The sequence below is a fragment of the Spinacia oleracea genome, chromosome 1, assembly GCF_020520425.1.
Source record: "Spinacia oleracea cultivar Varoflay chromosome 1, BTI_SOV_V1, whole genome shotgun sequence".
Classification (NCBI taxonomy): Eukaryota; Viridiplantae; Streptophyta; class Magnoliopsida; order Caryophyllales; family Amaranthaceae; genus Spinacia; species Spinacia oleracea.
In genome coordinates, this window is record NC_079487.1 from 57,876,367 (window position 1) to 57,894,261 (window position 17,895).

Consider the following 17,895-nt stretch of genomic DNA (forward strand, 5'->3'; position numbering starts at 1 on the left):
GCTTGAAATCCTAAATAATTGTTACTAAAACTTAATAATTGTTGCCTTAGATATAAGTAAATTGTTGGCAAATATTAAAAATCGTTGCCAAAGAAAAGCGTTGCTAATGATAACTATGGCAACAGTTTTATAAAGTTGTTGCCTAAGGCATCATAATTGTTGCCATAGAGTTATAGCAGCGCCACCTATTGGCAACGCCATATAAACTGTTGCTATAGGTCTATGGCAACATTTAATAGATCTTTGCCAACACATTTAGGCCGTTGCTATAGCCCTATTTTGTAGTAGTGAAAGATGCTCAGAATAGCAAAGTATAATAAACTAAACCTCTGCATCGAATGAGATACAACACTCATATGCAGAAATGGAATCAAGTTTGAGTTCCATGAATGTTTTAAGTATGGGGTGAAAGGCCTATATCTGTAAACATTAAATGCTTGATTTTGGGTTAGATGCCCACAAATTGGTAAGCATTTGGTTTAAACATTTATCATTTATGAAATTTTATTTTATATTCATTTAATCTTGGTTTAGTATTAAATGAGAAAGTCCAAGTGATTCAAACCATTCAAATGGGATGTCAAGATGGATTCTTTGACAAAGAAACACCCATAAGTAAACTTGAATGTTGAAGTCACGAAAGGATCCCTAATCTAGGTCATTGAAAGGTTGGACGACCAATGACTAATGAAGATTAGATTGCAAGTTGATTTATAGTTCAGTTTCTTGAACTAGATGGACTGGATGTCAAAAATCTTTTGCATAGATACTTATTGGATCTTGTATCGGATTGACCATGAGAACACTTTAAGAGATTAAAGTCATGTCATAAGTAGTTCTCATTAATGGTGATTGGAACCTATTCCTCAAAACCTGAGTAGTTATGGTTGCTTGTTTGAGAATTAGTTCGCTTTGATGCTCGCTAAACGTCGCACCGTAAAAGGATACTATAAAAGCAGTTATTGGGCGTACTATGAATCAAAGTAAGTTGTTCCTAAGTTACAAGAAGGGATTGTCCTCCTATCTTTGATAGGATATGGTGTTGTTGTTGTACAAGGCCTCTCGAAGAGTTAGATATTGTGAGAATGCATGGTGTAGACACCTAATTTGTGTCTCCCCATTGGGATGGTGACGATACCATTATCCTTATTAGGCGGTTGGAGAAACTCCGTGCGGAAATTCCAATTGCTAAGAATATTTCCAAAATCCAATAGCCAAAATCCAATCCCCGAGGCCGTTCCCATTCCGGAACTCGGTACAAAATACAAATTCCAAAAATCAATTTCAAGATCCAAGTACAATCTCACCCAATGGACTATCCCATTGGTTTTACAAGGCCTTTTCCAATCAAAATGACACTAAGCAATCCAAATTCGGGCGCCGACCCACAAAACCGAGCGAGCCGGGCCTCGTCCCGTAAAACCGAATTCAAAAACACGGAAACGACTAGTTTTTAGTCGAAAACTTCCTTAATCATCAAGAAAACACTACGTGCCAACTTCGTACAATTCGTACGAAGGTACACCATTACAAGCCAAAACAAGGACGGCATCTTTCGTCCTTGTTTGGCAGCTTCTGCGCCACGTCAGCAGCGCCTGGCGCTGGCAGCTGTGCTGGACGCTGGCGTGAGCTGGCGTTTAGCATCAGCTTCTCCTATTTAAACCCCTAATTCTGAGCATTATGGGGAGGCAAAATCAAAACACAACGTCGTAATACAAAAATTGCCACTCAAGTCAAAAAATACAAAAATCCTCCAAAATCACATACGATTTTCAAGTTCTAAGAAATTGGGAGCTCTAAAAGGAATTCTAGCCTAAACCTAACTAGGTAATTCCGAATCCCAACCCTAATCAATCATGTTTCTTTGATTTTCTCTTTCAAAAATGATTAGTAAGTTGGCATTTTTAATCCTAAAAGTGTCACTTACAACAATCATACATTTCTTACAAAATCCAAACTTTATGTGATACAAAAATGCAAACTTTCAAGATTCAATGATGTTCAAAGTTGTTTGTAATCACTTCTTTGAACTAGAATCACCTTCAAAACATGGAGTAATCAAAGATGATGCCTTTCTAATGTTTAAAGGTTTAATATTTGAGATTCAAGACTCCATTTTTCAAATTTCAGGTTCAAGTTTCAAGATCCGATAATATTTAGGGTTGTTTGCAACCACTTCCTTAAACTAGGATCATTTCAAAATAAGAGCTCATCAAAGATCAAGCCTTTTCAACATTGAAAGGTCCAATCTTTGAGATTCAAGACTCTTAAATTCAATATTCAAGTTCATGTTCAATATTTCAAAGTTCAACATTTCAAGTTCAATATTTCAAGTCCAATATTTCAAGATTCAAACTTTTCAAGTTCAAGTTCTATGTTCAAAATCAAAGACACTTTAGGTCGAGCAACTTGACCTAAAGTAGAGATTTTTGCTTTGAATCCGTGTCGGGCGCACTTATTTTTAAGGAGTCGCTTGGCGTTCGGATCTCATGTGCTAAAATTCAATTTCAATTCCGCACTTTCAGTTATGCTATTTCAACACCGCACTTTCAATTATGCAATTTCAATTCCGCACTTTCAATTATGCAATTTCAATTCCGCACTTTCAATTATGCAATATCAATTCTGCAACTTTACTTGCCTAGTCCTTCTAGGCAATGTGGTTCTACCTCCTAGTCCATTTCTAGGTGGTCTTGTACTTTACTAATTCCGCACCTATTTTGCATTGTGATGTTGCTTTACTTGCTTATTGCTTTCATCACCTAACATGCTACATACAACAGGATACAAGGTTACGCCACGCTTAACAAAGATAATTTCTTGGACAAACCGATATTAGGTTCCCTTAAATTAACGTTAAAGCAAAGTGACCACAATACAAACTAGAAATTCGATTTGTTCTAAATTCAAACCCATATAGTCTAAACTAGGGTATTTTCGAAAATGTTGTGCCACGCATTTGAATCATTTTTAAAGCTCGCGGAATAAGCATCTCGTTCCCTTTCCCGGATCTCACCCATCCGTTTCTAAGATTCAATGCCTTATCCTAATAGAGTCATCTTTTCGGTCTTTCCAAACGAGACCCTAAATAATGTTTGGTGGTGACTCCTTCAAAGTACAAAGATACCAAAGGTTTCTAAAACAACCGCCCCCGTAGGGGAAAAAGGCAAGTACGAGAAAATACCCCCCCTAAAATTCTGGCGACGCCACTGGGGAGTTCCTGATTTCAACATCGAAAATACGAGCAGACCTTGAGCATCAAGCCACTGATCTGCTTAAGTTCTGGATGCCAGCACTGGCGCCAAGCGCAGGCTCCTGCGCCAAACGCCACTGCCTGCATCCAGCACAGTGGCTCACAGTGGCTTGCTGCCCACGTTTGCTCAAGTTTTCAAGTGGGAGTCAGTCTGTCTTTGAACTTTGAAGAACGCTCTCAAACCTTGAGAACGAATGTCGAAAAACGAGCTTTTCAAATACAATATTCAAGTGCGATTTCAATTTTCAATTTCTAGGCATTTCATGCATTTTTCGAATACCATATTTGTGCAAAACGAATTTCTACCTTGCCCAAACGGATGTGTTTTACGTTCGGGCTAGCCCCGGGGGCAACGAAATGGTGACTCTCCATACGGTTCCCGACCAAAGTGTGTGACCATTTCCGCGCCTACCGAAACTTGGCATTTGCTTGACATTCCCGATGTCAAGTATGATGGTCGTCTGCCGACACACGTCCCTTTGGTGGATGTGCAAGTTGACGCCGGATCCGCCTCTTAGTCGAGTACCTTTTGACACCCAAAGCCGACCACTTGCATCATACAAAACTTAGACCGACCTTAGGTTGAGAACTTTGCATGTCGCATTCATATTCATCTTAGTGTGACAACGTGCTACTTGTGCATTGTGTGGGCGTCTTTGCACGCGTGAATGGCTAACCTCGAGTTCTAGCTTTGCCAAAACCCATTAGCCTCCAACTAGGAAGCCAACCCTCTAAGAGTATCATTTAAGCATCATGCATATAAAATCGCCGATTTAAGGTCTTTTAGGAGTGCCACTCCATTTGATTCAAAACCCTTAAACACGCCTCACGCACAAATGCCAAATTCAAAGTCCAATCCAACGGCGTCATAATGCCGGATTTTCTAGTCCAAATTTCAAGGTTCAAATTCAAGTTTAATCCAACGGCGTCATAATGCCGGATTTTCTAGTCCCAATTCCAAGTTTCAAATTCAAATTCCAATCCAACGGCGCCATAATGCCGGATTTTCTAGTCCCAATTCCAAGTTTCAAATTCAAAATTCAAGTCCAACGGCGTCATGCCGGATTTTCTAGTTCAAGCATTCAAATCTTCAAATTCCATCTTTCGAATCTCAAATTCAAGATTGCCAATTCCAATCTCAAAACCTCAAATTGAAAATGTCCAAACTCATGCCGGCGTAATGCCAACTTTTCAACTCAATCCTTCAAACTTCAAGACCAAATTCCTAAGTTCAATCTTTCAAACTTCAAGTCCTATACTCAAAATTTCAAGTTCCAAATCCATGTCGGCATAATGCCGACTCTTCCATTCCATATTTCAAACCTCAAGTTCAAAATTCTAAGTTCAATCTTCCAAATCTCAAGTCCCCCATTCGAAACTTTTCAATTCCAAAATCCATGATAGCATAGTGCCGGATTTTCCTCATTCAATTTCAAATTCAAAAATTCCATGATCAAACACTTCAAAATTCCAAGTCCACGGCGGCATGATGCCGGACTTTCAAAATTCCAAATTCAATGTCTCGAATCCATGGCGGCATAATGCCGGGATTCTCAAAACTCAAAGCCTCATACTCTATACAAAAAATGCTTTCCAAGTTCAAAATCCGAATCAAATTCAAATTCATCTTCAAGCTACAAAAAAAATCCTGGTCTTCCATTGCTTCCAAACACAAAATTCAAAATACTTCCAATGGGTTGAAAATACCTTGAAATAATACAAATCCAAATTCGAGAACACTTCCAATGGGTTGAAAATCCCCTGAAATAATACAAGTCCAATTGTCCAACGGGTTGAAAATCCCCAGAAATAATACAAATTCAAATTCCAAATTCCATCTACGGGTTGAAACTCCCCTAAAATACTTCGAAATTCTACGGGTTGAAATTCCCCTAAAATAATCCAAATTCTACTCCGGGTTGAAATTCCCCTAAAATATTCTAAGATCCAATGGGTTGAAATTCCCCTAAATATTGACGGGTTGAAATTCCCTTGAAATAGTACAAAATCAATTCCCTTTCAACCAGGTTGAAATTCCCCTGAAATACTTCGAAATCCAATGGGTTGAAATTCCCCTAAAATATTGACGGGTTGAAATTCCCCTGAAATAATACAATATCCAATCTCATAAAACATTTCCAATGGGTTGAAAATCCCTTGAAATAATAAAAGTCAAATTTTCAATGCGTTGAAATCCCCCTAAAATAGTCCGAGATCAATATTCCAAGTTCTAGTACAAGGAGGAAGCCTCCACAAAAGAATGAAGCTCCACTCAAATATTTCCAACGGGTTGCAAATCCCGAATACAAATACAAAATCCAAAATCCCGAATCTTCGGAATGGCACTTAGAGTCAAGTCTAGGTCTCATTCATTGCATGCATATCATATCATGAGTCGGGAAGTCCAAATTCTAAAGTCATGTGGTGTGTCCTAACTAGGAGTCCAAAGATCCTGTGGGTTCGCCGAAGAGGAGAAAGGTTGAGGAGAACTCCATCAGCCCTAGCTTCTTTTATAGCCGGTATCGAGCAAGCAGTCAACTCACCTTCTACAAATCAAGCTTCCAGTCCCTTTCAAGAATCAGTTCAAGCGGAATGGCCACTGTCGATCAAATCACTCAGCTTATGGCCGCCGTAGCCAACCACAATACCAACCTGGAGAATGTGAGCAACCGCTTGGGTGTTGTAGAGCAGGCCGCACCCACTGATGACCTGACCAAGAAGATCGAAAGCCTGGTTAACAGGGTTACCAATCAAGAGAACTATTTCGATACCTCAATGGAAGGCAACCTCAAGGGAAAGGCAAACCTGCCAGACAAATTCTCAGCCAATGACATTCCAAAATTCAAGTCGACTGACAATCCCAAGTATCATCTCAAGAACTTCAGAGCTAGAATGGCCATTAAGGGGGTCGAACTTGATCTATACCCTGTGGTATTCCCTATGTCCCTAGAACCTGTCTGCCATAAGTGGTATTACCCACTCAAAGAGCATCAAACCAGTAAATGGGAAGCGGTCGCTCGAGCATTCATGGAGCAGTATCAGCCCAATATTCAACTTCAAACTACTCTAAGGGAGCTAGAGGTTCTTAGGCAAGGGCCTCAAGAGGGTTTCACTAATTACCTCAACCGGTGGAGAGAAATGGCATCCCAAATGGTGACCCGACCCTCCGAGAGAGAATTGGTCAAGATCTTTATTGTTGAAATTCTTCCGAAATACAATACTCACATGAAGGCTTGGAAAGCTTCAAGGGAACCTACGACATCGGAGTCGATATAGAGGACGGTCTGATGAAAGCACCATTAGCACCAACTCCACAAGCTGAAAAGTGGATGGGTAAGAAAGCTGAAGCAACCCACAAGGTCCACGAGGTCAACGCCCTAGAAGCTCCTCAAGGTCCAAAGCCAAACAATTTCAAGAATAGCACAAATCAGCGCAACTTTCAAGGCAGGCCGCAAAGGGTCTTTACTAACCTCGGAATATCTTACAGTGAAGCATTTGATAAACTGGTCGAAAAGCAAGTCATTACCCCAATCGGTCCTACACCCGATCCTCCAATCGACAAAAGATCCAAGAGCTGGGATCCTGCAACACATTGCAAATACCATCAGGGGAAGGGCCATGGCATTGAAGATTGCTACAAGCTTAAGCATTTGATCCAGAACATGGTCGACAACAAGACCTTGCCCCTACCTCTAGGAGCCAAGCAAACTCCCTCGGTGCAAGCCATCTCCTATGATTGTGAAGACGAAGGAGAGGAATATCCATGCAATCTAATCTCTACAATATACAAGTCAGGTTATGAGCTAATGGTTCCAAGTTTCTGCCATCTCATTCCAAATGTTTAAAACTGGGTGATCCCCGAGCCTAGGGTAACCACCGACATTCAAGAAAACATTTGTCCCCTTGCCACCCTGAAGGCTTTGGGCTTCTCCGATTATGATCTCATGCTAACTACCCAGCAGACCGTCAAACTCCAAGGCGTTACATACAAAATCCTAGGGGTCCTCGATTTGTTCTTTTCCTTCGACACCTACTACAATAGTGCTGAATTTCTAGTCATCGATGTGCATGCCAACTTCAATCTTCTGTATGGAGAACCTTGGTTCGAGGAGGTATTGGACGGCCCTGCCTATCTCACCCTCAAAGGTTCAAGCTTCCATGACACTTCTATCAAGCAAAAGTCGGCCTTGCGCGAAGAGAAATATGAATGCATCCAAGGGTACTATCACAGGTGGAGGATCTTTGCTCGTACAATCAAGCCTGAGCTTCCTGAAGGCAAAATGGTGAGAATGTTCCTCCTAGGGCTCAATACCTCATGCAAAGGCTGGTTTGCTGCATTTCCCTACAGCACGTGGGACCAAGTCTGGCGTCAAGTCCTGCTGATCTGTGCATGTAGCCCCGCCGATGATGATGATGCCGATGGCGTGGACGTCTGGGAATACCCCGAGAACTATCTTTACGATTAGTGTCTTTGTTCAAGTCCAGAGTCTGTCTTTCAATTTTCGTGTCTAGTGATGAGTCTAAAAGTCTAGGGCTAGAGTTTTGCATCAATCAAGAGCCTCTAAAGGCCAAACTTTAAGTCAAAACTGTCGATGTAATGATTGCGAATTTCAATAACACTTCAATTTCCTCTTACTCTTCGAGTCCAAATTCAAAACACACTTCTAATCCAAACAACTTTGCTTCACAAGAAACTGACCTTGAAGTACTAAAAGCTATTGAAAATCATGAAAACAGGACGCCCATAATTGAGGAAACAGAAAAAGTTAACCTTTCTAACAGCAGTGATTCAAAACTAGTTCAGATTGGTACGACTCTATCTCAAGCAGAGCGGGATGATCTTATCAAGCTACTTTCAGAGTACATAGACGTCTTCGCATGGTCCTATCATGATATGCCAGGGGTTGATCCAAGCATCGGTCAGCATACAATTCCCCTCATCCCAGGTTCAAAAGCCAGTCAAGCAGAAACTCCGTCGCATGAAACCGGATGTTTCCCTCAAAATTCAAGAAGAGGTCTCTAAGAAGCTAGAGGCCGGGTTTATTCGAGAGTCCAAGTATCCAGATCTTTCAAGGTATTGGGTTCCAAGCAAGTGTCCCAGTTCATTCAAGAAAACATCATATGCAGATACGGTGTTCCTCACAGGTTCATCAGTGATCAGGGAACCCATTTCCAAGGAGAATGTGAAGACCTATTCAACAAGTACAAGATTTAAAATTAAAGTTCTATCATCTTTAACCAAGCAAGGTTGTGCCAAGCAAGGCATCTACAATTCCAAAGTACAAAATTCAAGTTACAAGCTCCAAAGGTTCAAGTTCGAAAAATATCTACAAGCTTCAATAGTTCAAGCTTCAAAAGGGGATACCGTACAATCTTCAATACAAGAATCCCAACGGACCCATGCTCCGGAAAATTCAACATCACCTTTCTTCGCCTTATCGCCCGCAAACTAATGGGGCAGTCGAAGCAGCCAAAAAGAATGTCAAAACCATCATCATGAAAATGACAATCAATTACAAAGACTGGCCCCAAAAGCTGCACTTCGCATTGTGGGTGTATCGAACTTCAATTCGCACTTCAACTGGTGCAACACCATTCTTATTAGTCTATGGAATGGAGGCAGTACAACCTATCGAGATGGAGATAACTTCTCTAAGGATAGTCCTCGAAAGAAAAATCCCAGAAGCTGCATGGGTACAAGCAAGGTATGATGAGCTAATCATGCTTGATTAGCATCGGCTTTAGGCCGCTCACCACATGCAAGTCTATCAGCGCCGAGTGGCCAGACATTTCAACAAGAGGGTCAGAACCCGAAACATCAAGGAAGGCGAGCTTGTCCTGAATGCCCTTCTCAAAAGCGTCATGGACCCAAGGGAAAAATTCAAACCAACTGGGCAAGATCAAACATTGTAAAGAAAATCCTCTCCGGGGGAGCAGTCGAATTAACAGATGTCGATGGAACAGAATTTCGATCTCTGAAAAACCTCGATCAACTCAAGAAGTTATATGTCTAAGTTCAATGTTCAAATTCAAATTCAAAAAGTCATGTAAGGGTTAGAACTACGTCCGGCCTGATTCCTTAACGGGACACGTAGGCAACCTCATTCCGAGGCCCGGCCACTTTAATACAAAAAAGTTCAAAATTTCCTCAATTAAGGGCATCCTAAAAATCAAATTCAAAACTCAATTGTTGTTGTATTTATTCCAAATGTGCCAATTCAAAGCAAAGCATGTTCATGCGGAATTTAACACAATAACTATTTATTTGGCTCTAAGGCCTTCAAAGCTAATTCAAAAGCAAGGTTGGAATCAAGTGAAGCAAAGTTCAAAGCCTTTTCACTTCCACTAAACACACTTCCTAAACACATTTTCTAAACACATTCTTAGACACAATTCCTTCTAATACAACTTCAAACACATCAGCCTACAAAGATCTAGGGTCGGGCGACTATGCTCTCGAGTCTTGGCACCTTGAGTACTATCCCCTAGCTCTTCCTGCAATCAATTATCAATCTTCCCTTTGCCCAAGCGGCGAGAGAAGGAACTTGCTAGTCTTCTAAGACGGGAGGATGACGAACCTCCTTCGGACTCAGATCAGTAAAGCACCGGATGTGCCACACTCCCGTCACCTTCTTCATAATCAGTTGATGCAGGGCGTCTAGCTCTAGAACCTCGGACTCTAAATGGTCCGGAGAAAGAAATGTCACTCTAGCTTGGGCCGTTCATCCATACAACATAACCCGCAGGCCGAGTAACTGGCTCAGGTGGGTATTGAACACTCAAGAATGGTTTGGCGACCCAGTACCGCCTCCAAACTTCAAGTCGATTTGCATGCAGCGCAAAAGGTTTCCGATTCTCTTCAGCATAGTACGGGATTTCCTGTTTCAAGCCATAATGTCTCATCACTCTAGCAGGCGAGTAGAAGACCAGCATTGTGAGGCTTGGCACCCTCAAAGCAGTAGAACCTGGGGCATGTCTCATAGCAGCAATTCCCCACCAAGGAACTACCCACCTTATACAACATTCAACACTAGAGAGTGCGCAGCGCCACTCATCCAATGAAAGTCGTCCATACACCATGCGTCGCACAGTGAACCCCTTTCTATTATAGCTTTCCATGTTCTCCGGTGGTGCCACCAGCATGAGCCTCTCCATAAGCCAGACCTTGGGGAGTATACAAAAAAATCATTTCAAAATTCAACATTCAAAATACAAGTACAATTTCAATATACAAGAAAGCTCCAGATCCTTACTTGGAGTAATACCGGACTTCCCAGCGGCAAAGAAGAGGGGTGCAATTTCAACATATCAAGGCCCAACAATGTTTCACCAATCACGTGTTGTATTGGGTCTCGGCCACAAGAAAACTGCTCTACAATCTCTATTAGGGAGGCATCACCATTGCCAAACCCCTGTTTCGAAAGGAGGAAGCGAGCAAAGATACAAAAACTCAAGGCTCTCAAGCGGAAAGCTTTGGGGACATCAAGCCCAGCAAAATAGGTGACAAGGAGAGACAAATCCACCCCTCTACCATATACAACGGCACTCAAAAGTGGGGGCTTCAAGCCCAAATATCTTTCAAAGCCCAAGAAAAAATGTTCTTCAACACTAGGCATGCATGGCTCCGACATAATGGGCCACCCCAATATGGCACTAAACTTTTCAGGGAGGGGACATACCTCATTATTTCCAAAGCGGAAGACATGATGATTCAGATCCTAAGCCTCCAAAGCAGCAAGAGTGAAGTGCACATCAAGCTTTACAAACCGGAAGGAGGCGAGCACCCAAGATGCATGCCATCGAGCTCCCTTTTCTCTAATTTGCCTAACGAACCAAGCAAAGAGTTCAAGGCATTTTCAAAAGACATGGCCATTTTCTTTCTTTTCGTGAGGAAGCGGTATACAAAGAAAAGCAGGGATGGATTGATGCAAAATATGGTCCGAAAATCTCCCTATTTATACAAAGAACCGGCACTTATGACAGTAGATCGGCGCCAGGCGCCGAGACCTGCGCCAAGCGCAGGTGCCTGCAATAGAGGAAGAGGCCACCGTCACCTTTATGATTCCAAGTACGCACTCTTTAGTGCTTCAGACAGCAGAGTACAACCTCAATTATTCAAGATTCCAAAGGCCCAAACCACGCAATTTCAAGCAGTCCGAGTCAGCGCCTCGGGCCGATTTCGAGTGAATCTGTTCAAAATTCAAACATTCTAGTCCTAGATCGGCGTCCTAAGTCGAGTCTGCATATGCATTAGCAAAAGTTGAATATACTTTGACTGTCGCTTTTCCTAACCAAAAAACCTCAGTCAAAGTGGGGGCTTATAGTGGGTATGTATACCTGAAAAAATGGGTGAATTTTTTCAATTTTGCATGCATACATATAGCTACAAATTTCAAAAGCACACACAACACATACAAAATTCAATTTTCAACCATACAAAAACCAATATTCAGCCATACAAGATCCAAAAATTCCAAACCTTGCAGAATTCAAATTTCAAATCCATACAAATACAATCTATACAAAAATCCAACCAAGGAAAGCTGGAACTCGCTACCATGCAGGGTCAGTCCGAGTCATCACCAGCCGTAATGTCAACCACAGGCTCCTTGCCCTTGTGTCGGCTCCTGTAACGCTCCAAATCCCGATCCAGCTCTGCCCCAGGGGTACCAGGCTCCTGCTCCGAAATACGAAGAGTACCGGGAGAATGGTAGACTCCCTGTTGAGGGGAAAGGTACTGATAAGGTGGCGGCATCGCCATGAACTGGCGCGGTGCCCCAAACATCTTGGCTTGACGCATCCTCTCCATCTCCTGCCAGTAAGTCCAAGAATCTACACCCCAAGGCTGAGAGCCGCTTCCTCCGAAGTAATAGCCGGGAGGAGGTACAAAGAGTCTCGAACTGCTCGCACCCCCAAAAGAATGCCTGGTAGGATCGTCATATACAAAGGGGACACTTCCCCTATCAGCATCAGAATGCCTCTGATAAGTACCAGCACCGGGTCCCTGTCCCAGATCCAAGTTCGGCTCTTCCAGCCCTCTCGAAATCTCCACCCGGGGCTCCCTATCAACGGAAACTCTGCGACCTCGACGGCGCTCCTATACAAAATTCAAGAATCAGACATCCAAGTTCGAATTTCTAGAGTACAAGATTTCACAATCAAAGAAAGCAGCTCTCTGTCCCGGCCAGAAAGCTTTTGGGTCAGCTTGGCACAATGCCTCTTCAAAGAATCAATCAGAAGCACCCAGCGACGCATTCTCACCCGAGGCGCCTGGATACAAAATTCAAGAGCAATTTCCAGATACAAGATTACAATCAATTTCAAACAAATACAATAGTACTTACAGCTGCATAATGCTCAGGTACATCATCATACGACCTCCGGTGCGGAGGTGAAGCTATAGGGACAGTCACCTCCACCTGCTCCCCATCCGAGTTCTCATAGCGAATGACCCAATCAGCATAGGGAATGTCCTCGGGGTCAACCTCCTCCTCCTACAAGCATTCATACAATGATTCAATTATACAAGAATACAAGATACAAAATTCAAGAGCTCACCGGCAGTACGAAGCGTACAGGTAGAGCAAGCCTCTTCAAAAGGTCCTCATAGCGACCCCTCCTATCTACAAAGTACTCCCAAGGGAGACAAACAGCATCACCCCTAGCACTCAAATAGAGCTGGGCGAGTTCTTCGTTTGGCGCTAACATGGACTCCGATGGGTCCTTAGGGACAAGCCTACCCCCCGCACTGTGCTGAAGGGACTCTCGCTCCCCCAGGTACCACATATGGTGATACACCCCCGGGAGCAAGACCCGCCGCCCAGACAAGAAGAGGGCACGAGTAGCCGGAACAGGTACAGGCACACCAGCAAAGGGACGCCAAATCACCTACAGAGCAGACAACTCAGGCAACTATACAAGTACAAATACAAAAGGGCAATACAGTACAAATATCTACCTCATCAACAGGTAAAACCCGCAAAGCTCTGCGGGAGGCCGCCAGAGGCACCCTCCTGCGCACCGCTCCTATCCAAGAGGCAGCATACGGGTAAGCCGCATCCCTAGTACGAACCGGCGCCAAATTCGGGAAGTGCTCGTACATCCAAATATTTCAAAAAGCAAACAAAGTATCAATCAAGTTCAAGATACAAACATGAGAGTACCAAATACAAAGTACAAGGAGTCTCGAATACCTCCAGCACACTCCACAAGGCAGCAATACTGGGCTCGCTCTCCAGCGCAGTCCGAGGGCCCACTTCATCTCATACAAAAGGTGGTTGTATGACAGACCACCCCAGTTATGGCTCGAAATAGCCCTCAAATCCTGCAAAATTGTCAGGAAGCCAATATGCACCCGACTGTTCCTACTCGGGGCCATCACTCTGCTCACCAGAGCCAAGAGGAAGAGCCGAACCCTCTGGTCTGCAGAAATATCCGCGCTGCGGAACGCAGCCATGATCACCATCACAGAAGCGTGGGTGTCATCATCTGCCAAGTCAAGAATAGGGCCAAGCAAGCCCCTGACACCGTGCGAGGGCCACTTCAACTCACAATCAAAAGTCACGTTCCTCTCAGAGAAGGGAAGACCCGTGATCATAGCAAACTCAAGAGGGGTGATAGTGATCTCCCCCCATGACATGTGAAAGGTGTTGGTGGTATCCCACCACCGCTCCAGCAAGGCCTGTAACCGGGGTTTGATCCCCATTCTCCTCTAGGTATCTCCCATGGCACGCCAGAAATCGACCAGGCCCGTCTGCAACCAGATCTCCATGGCCTCCTCGTTAGCACATACGGCCGGAAAGACTTTGTGAAGGTCCGACAAGGACCAAAAAGTGCACAGCGGATCTCCGTCAGCCTATAGACGAGACGATCAGTTCAAAACCTATACAAGTTCAAAAGACAAAGCAAAGTACAAGACTCACCAAACCAGCGCGAGGCCGCTGAGACAAATGAAACTCCAGTCGGAATACTAAATAGGAGGGACTCCATCCAATGCCAACGAAGGCGGGTACTCTTCGGGGAACCATGCCCCCCTCCGGCACATTTGTGGCAGCTGCTTCATCATCCGAAGCATCCTCCATGCGCAGCTCGAACCACCGAACGCTCGACAAGCTTTCTCCAAGTGTGACGAGGCATACTAAATCATGCAAAATACAAAATATCAAGATTCTAAACTGGGGGCTATCCTATACTAGCCCGTACAAAAGTCAAAATTCAAAAAAATAAATCCCTAGCGGCAGTACAGACTCAGCCAGGGACCTCTACACCAACGCCTAGGCTATCCATGCCGAAGCAGGAATACAAGTTCTACACCAACGCCTAGGCTATCCATGCCGAAGTAAGTATACAAGTTCTACACCAACGCCTAGGCTATCCATGCCGAAGTAAGTATACAAGTTCTACACCAACGCCTAGGCTGTCTATGCCAAAGCAGGTATACAAGTTCAAAAAAAATTCCAAAATTCAAATCTACAAGTTCCAACAGTTCAAGTTCAAGTGGTTATCAAACAATTTTCTACAAGATTCAAGAAGCATAATATCATGCAATCATCATTTCAAAGTGCAAAAAAATTAAAGCTACATGCAATCCTAGAGATTATTTCATAAAGAAAAACATGAAATACTTACATGGACAAGGCAAGAAAAAGATCAAGGGAAGAGTGTTTGACCTTTGAGAGAAAAGAAAGCAAGAGAACAAGTGATTGCTCTTCAAAATGGCACGGCAAGGGGTGCTTTTATAGCACAACCCCGCGCCGAACGCCGAGCTCAGCGCCCAGCGCTGACCTGCTGCATGCGCAGGAATCTTCAGCGCACGGTCCTCCGTGCTGATTGCACGCCCTTTGCTGCTACGATTTTCTGCACCAGGCATCAAACATCAAATCATGCTATCCTCCGAAAATACGGGTATATACCTATATCTCCAAATACAAACGGATGAGCGTTTCAAGAATACAAAGTTCCAAAAGTACAACAATTTAGGCGTTCGACGCCCAACGGACCCAAGCTCCAGGAAAGTCAGCCGAAATTTCAAAATATTTAGGGCCAATAAAAAGCTCTTATCCCCAGTGGATCAATTTCGGGTATTAAAAATTCAAAAATTCAAGATTTAAAATTTTCGATGCCAAGCTCCGTCCTAAACCAAAGGCGGAAGTGCAGTACAAGTACAAGTCAGAGTCGTCATAACCGAGCGGAGGTAGACTCTATCCTTTTTTCTAACGCCTGTTTTGTGCAGGTAACGGCGTACAAAGAATGGTCTTGATTGCAGAACTTCTTGGCTGTTCTCCGTCCTGAGTCGAAAACTTAGACTTGCGCTTTCCTAACCGAACGCTCAGTCAAAGTGGGGGCTTCTGTAGACACCTAATTTGTGTCTCCCCATTGGGATGATGACGATACCATTATCCTTATTAGGCGGTTGGAGCAACTCGGTGTGGAAATTCCAATTGCTAAGAACATTTCCAAAATCCAATAGCCAAAATCCAATCCCTGAGGCCGTTCCCATTCCGGAACTCGGTACAAAATACAAATTCCAAAAATAAATTTCAAGATCCAAGTACAATATCACCCAATGGACTATCCCATTGGTTTTACAAGGCCTTTTCCAATCAAAATGACACCAAGAAATCCAAATTCGGGCGCCGACCCACAAAACCGAGCGAGCCGGGCCTCGTCCCGTAAACCGAATTCAAAAACACGGAAACGGCTAGTTTTTAGTCGCAAACTTCCTTAATCATCAAACAAACACTACGTGCCAACTTCGTACGAAGGTACACCATTACAAGCAAAAACAAGGACGACATCTTTCGTCCTTGTTTGGCAGCTTCTGCGACACGTCAGTAGCGCCTGGCGCTGGCAGCTGCGCTGGACCCTGGCGTGAGCTGGCGTTTAGCAGCAGCTTCTCCTATTTAAACCCCTAATTCTGAGCATTATGGGGAGGCAAAATCAAAACACAACGTTGTAATACCAAAATTGCCAATCATGTTAAAAATACAAAAATCCTCCAAAATCACATACAATTTTCAAGTTCTAAGCAATTGGGAGCTCTAAAAGGAATTCTTGCCTAAACCTAACTAGGTAATTCTAAATCCCAACCCTAATCAATCATGTTTCTTTGATTTTCTCTTTCAAAAATGATTAGTAAGTTGGCATTTTTAATCCTAAAAGTGTCACTTACAACAATCATACATTTCTTACAAAATCCAAACTTTATGTGATACAAAAATGCAAACTTTCAAGATTCAATGATGTTCAAAGTTGTTTGTAATCACTTCTTTGAACTAGAATCACCTTCAAAACATGGAGTAATCAAAGATGATGCCTTTCTAATGTTTAAAGGTTTAATCATTGACATTCAAGACTCCATTTTTAAAATTTCAGGTTCAAGTTTCAAGATCCGATAATATTTAGGGTTGTTTGCAATCACTTCCTTAAACTAGGATCATTTCAAAATAAGAGCTCATCAAAGATCAAGCATTTTCAACATTAAAAGGTCCAATCTTTGAGATTCAAGACTCTTAAATTCAATATTTCAAGTTCATGTTTAAGATTTCAAAGTTCAACATTTCAAGTTCAATATTTCAAGTCCAATATTTCAAGATTCAAACTTTTCAAGTTCAAGTTCTATGTTCAAAATCTAAGACACTTTAGGTCGAGCAACTTGACCTAAAGTAGAAATTTTTGCTTTGAATCCGTGTTTGGCGCACTTATTTTTAAGGAGTCGCTTGGCGTTCGGATCTCATGTGCTAAAATTCAATTTCAATTTTGCACTTTCAATTATGCAATTTCAAATCCGCACTTTCAATTATGCAATTTCAATTCCGCGCTTTCAATTATGCAATTTCAATTCCGCAACTTTACTTGCCTAGTCCTTCTAGGCAATGTGGTTCTACCTCCTAGTCCATTTCTAGGTGGTCTTGCACTTTACTAATTCCGCACCTATTTTTTGCATTGTGATGTTGCTTTACTTGCTTATTGCATTCATCACCTAACATGTTAAATACAACAAGATACAAGGTTACGCCATGCTTAACAAAGATAATTTCTTGGACAAACCGATCTTAGGTTCCCTTAAATTAACTTTAAAGCAAAGTGACCACAATACAAACTAGAAATTTGATTTGTTCTAAATTCAAACCCACATAGTCTAAACTAGGGTATTTTCGAAAATGTTGTGCCACGCATTTGAATCATTTTAAAAGCTCGTGGAATAAGCTTCTCGTTCCCTTACCCGGATCTCACCCATCCGTTTCTAAGATTCAATGCCTTATCCTAATAGAGTCATATTTTCGGTCGTTCCAAACGAGTCCCTAAATAATGTTTGGTGGCGACTCCTTCAAAGTACAAAGATACAAAAGGGTTCTAAAACAACCGCCCCCGTAGGGGAAAAAGGCAAGTATGAGAAAATACCCCCCCCCCCCTCTACACATGGCCGTGCTCAGAATAGTTAACGCTTAACCTTCGGTAAAAGTTTAACAGTTGAACTTAGTAATTCGAGAAACACTTCTGGACCTAATAAGGATGGATTTGATCTTACCTTATGTTCACTATGTAACACCAAGAGACAAAGGAATCAGAATGCACACTTGTCTGAATGACAAGTGGGAGACTGAAGGAAATATGTCCTTCACCCAAGGTGCATTAGTCTA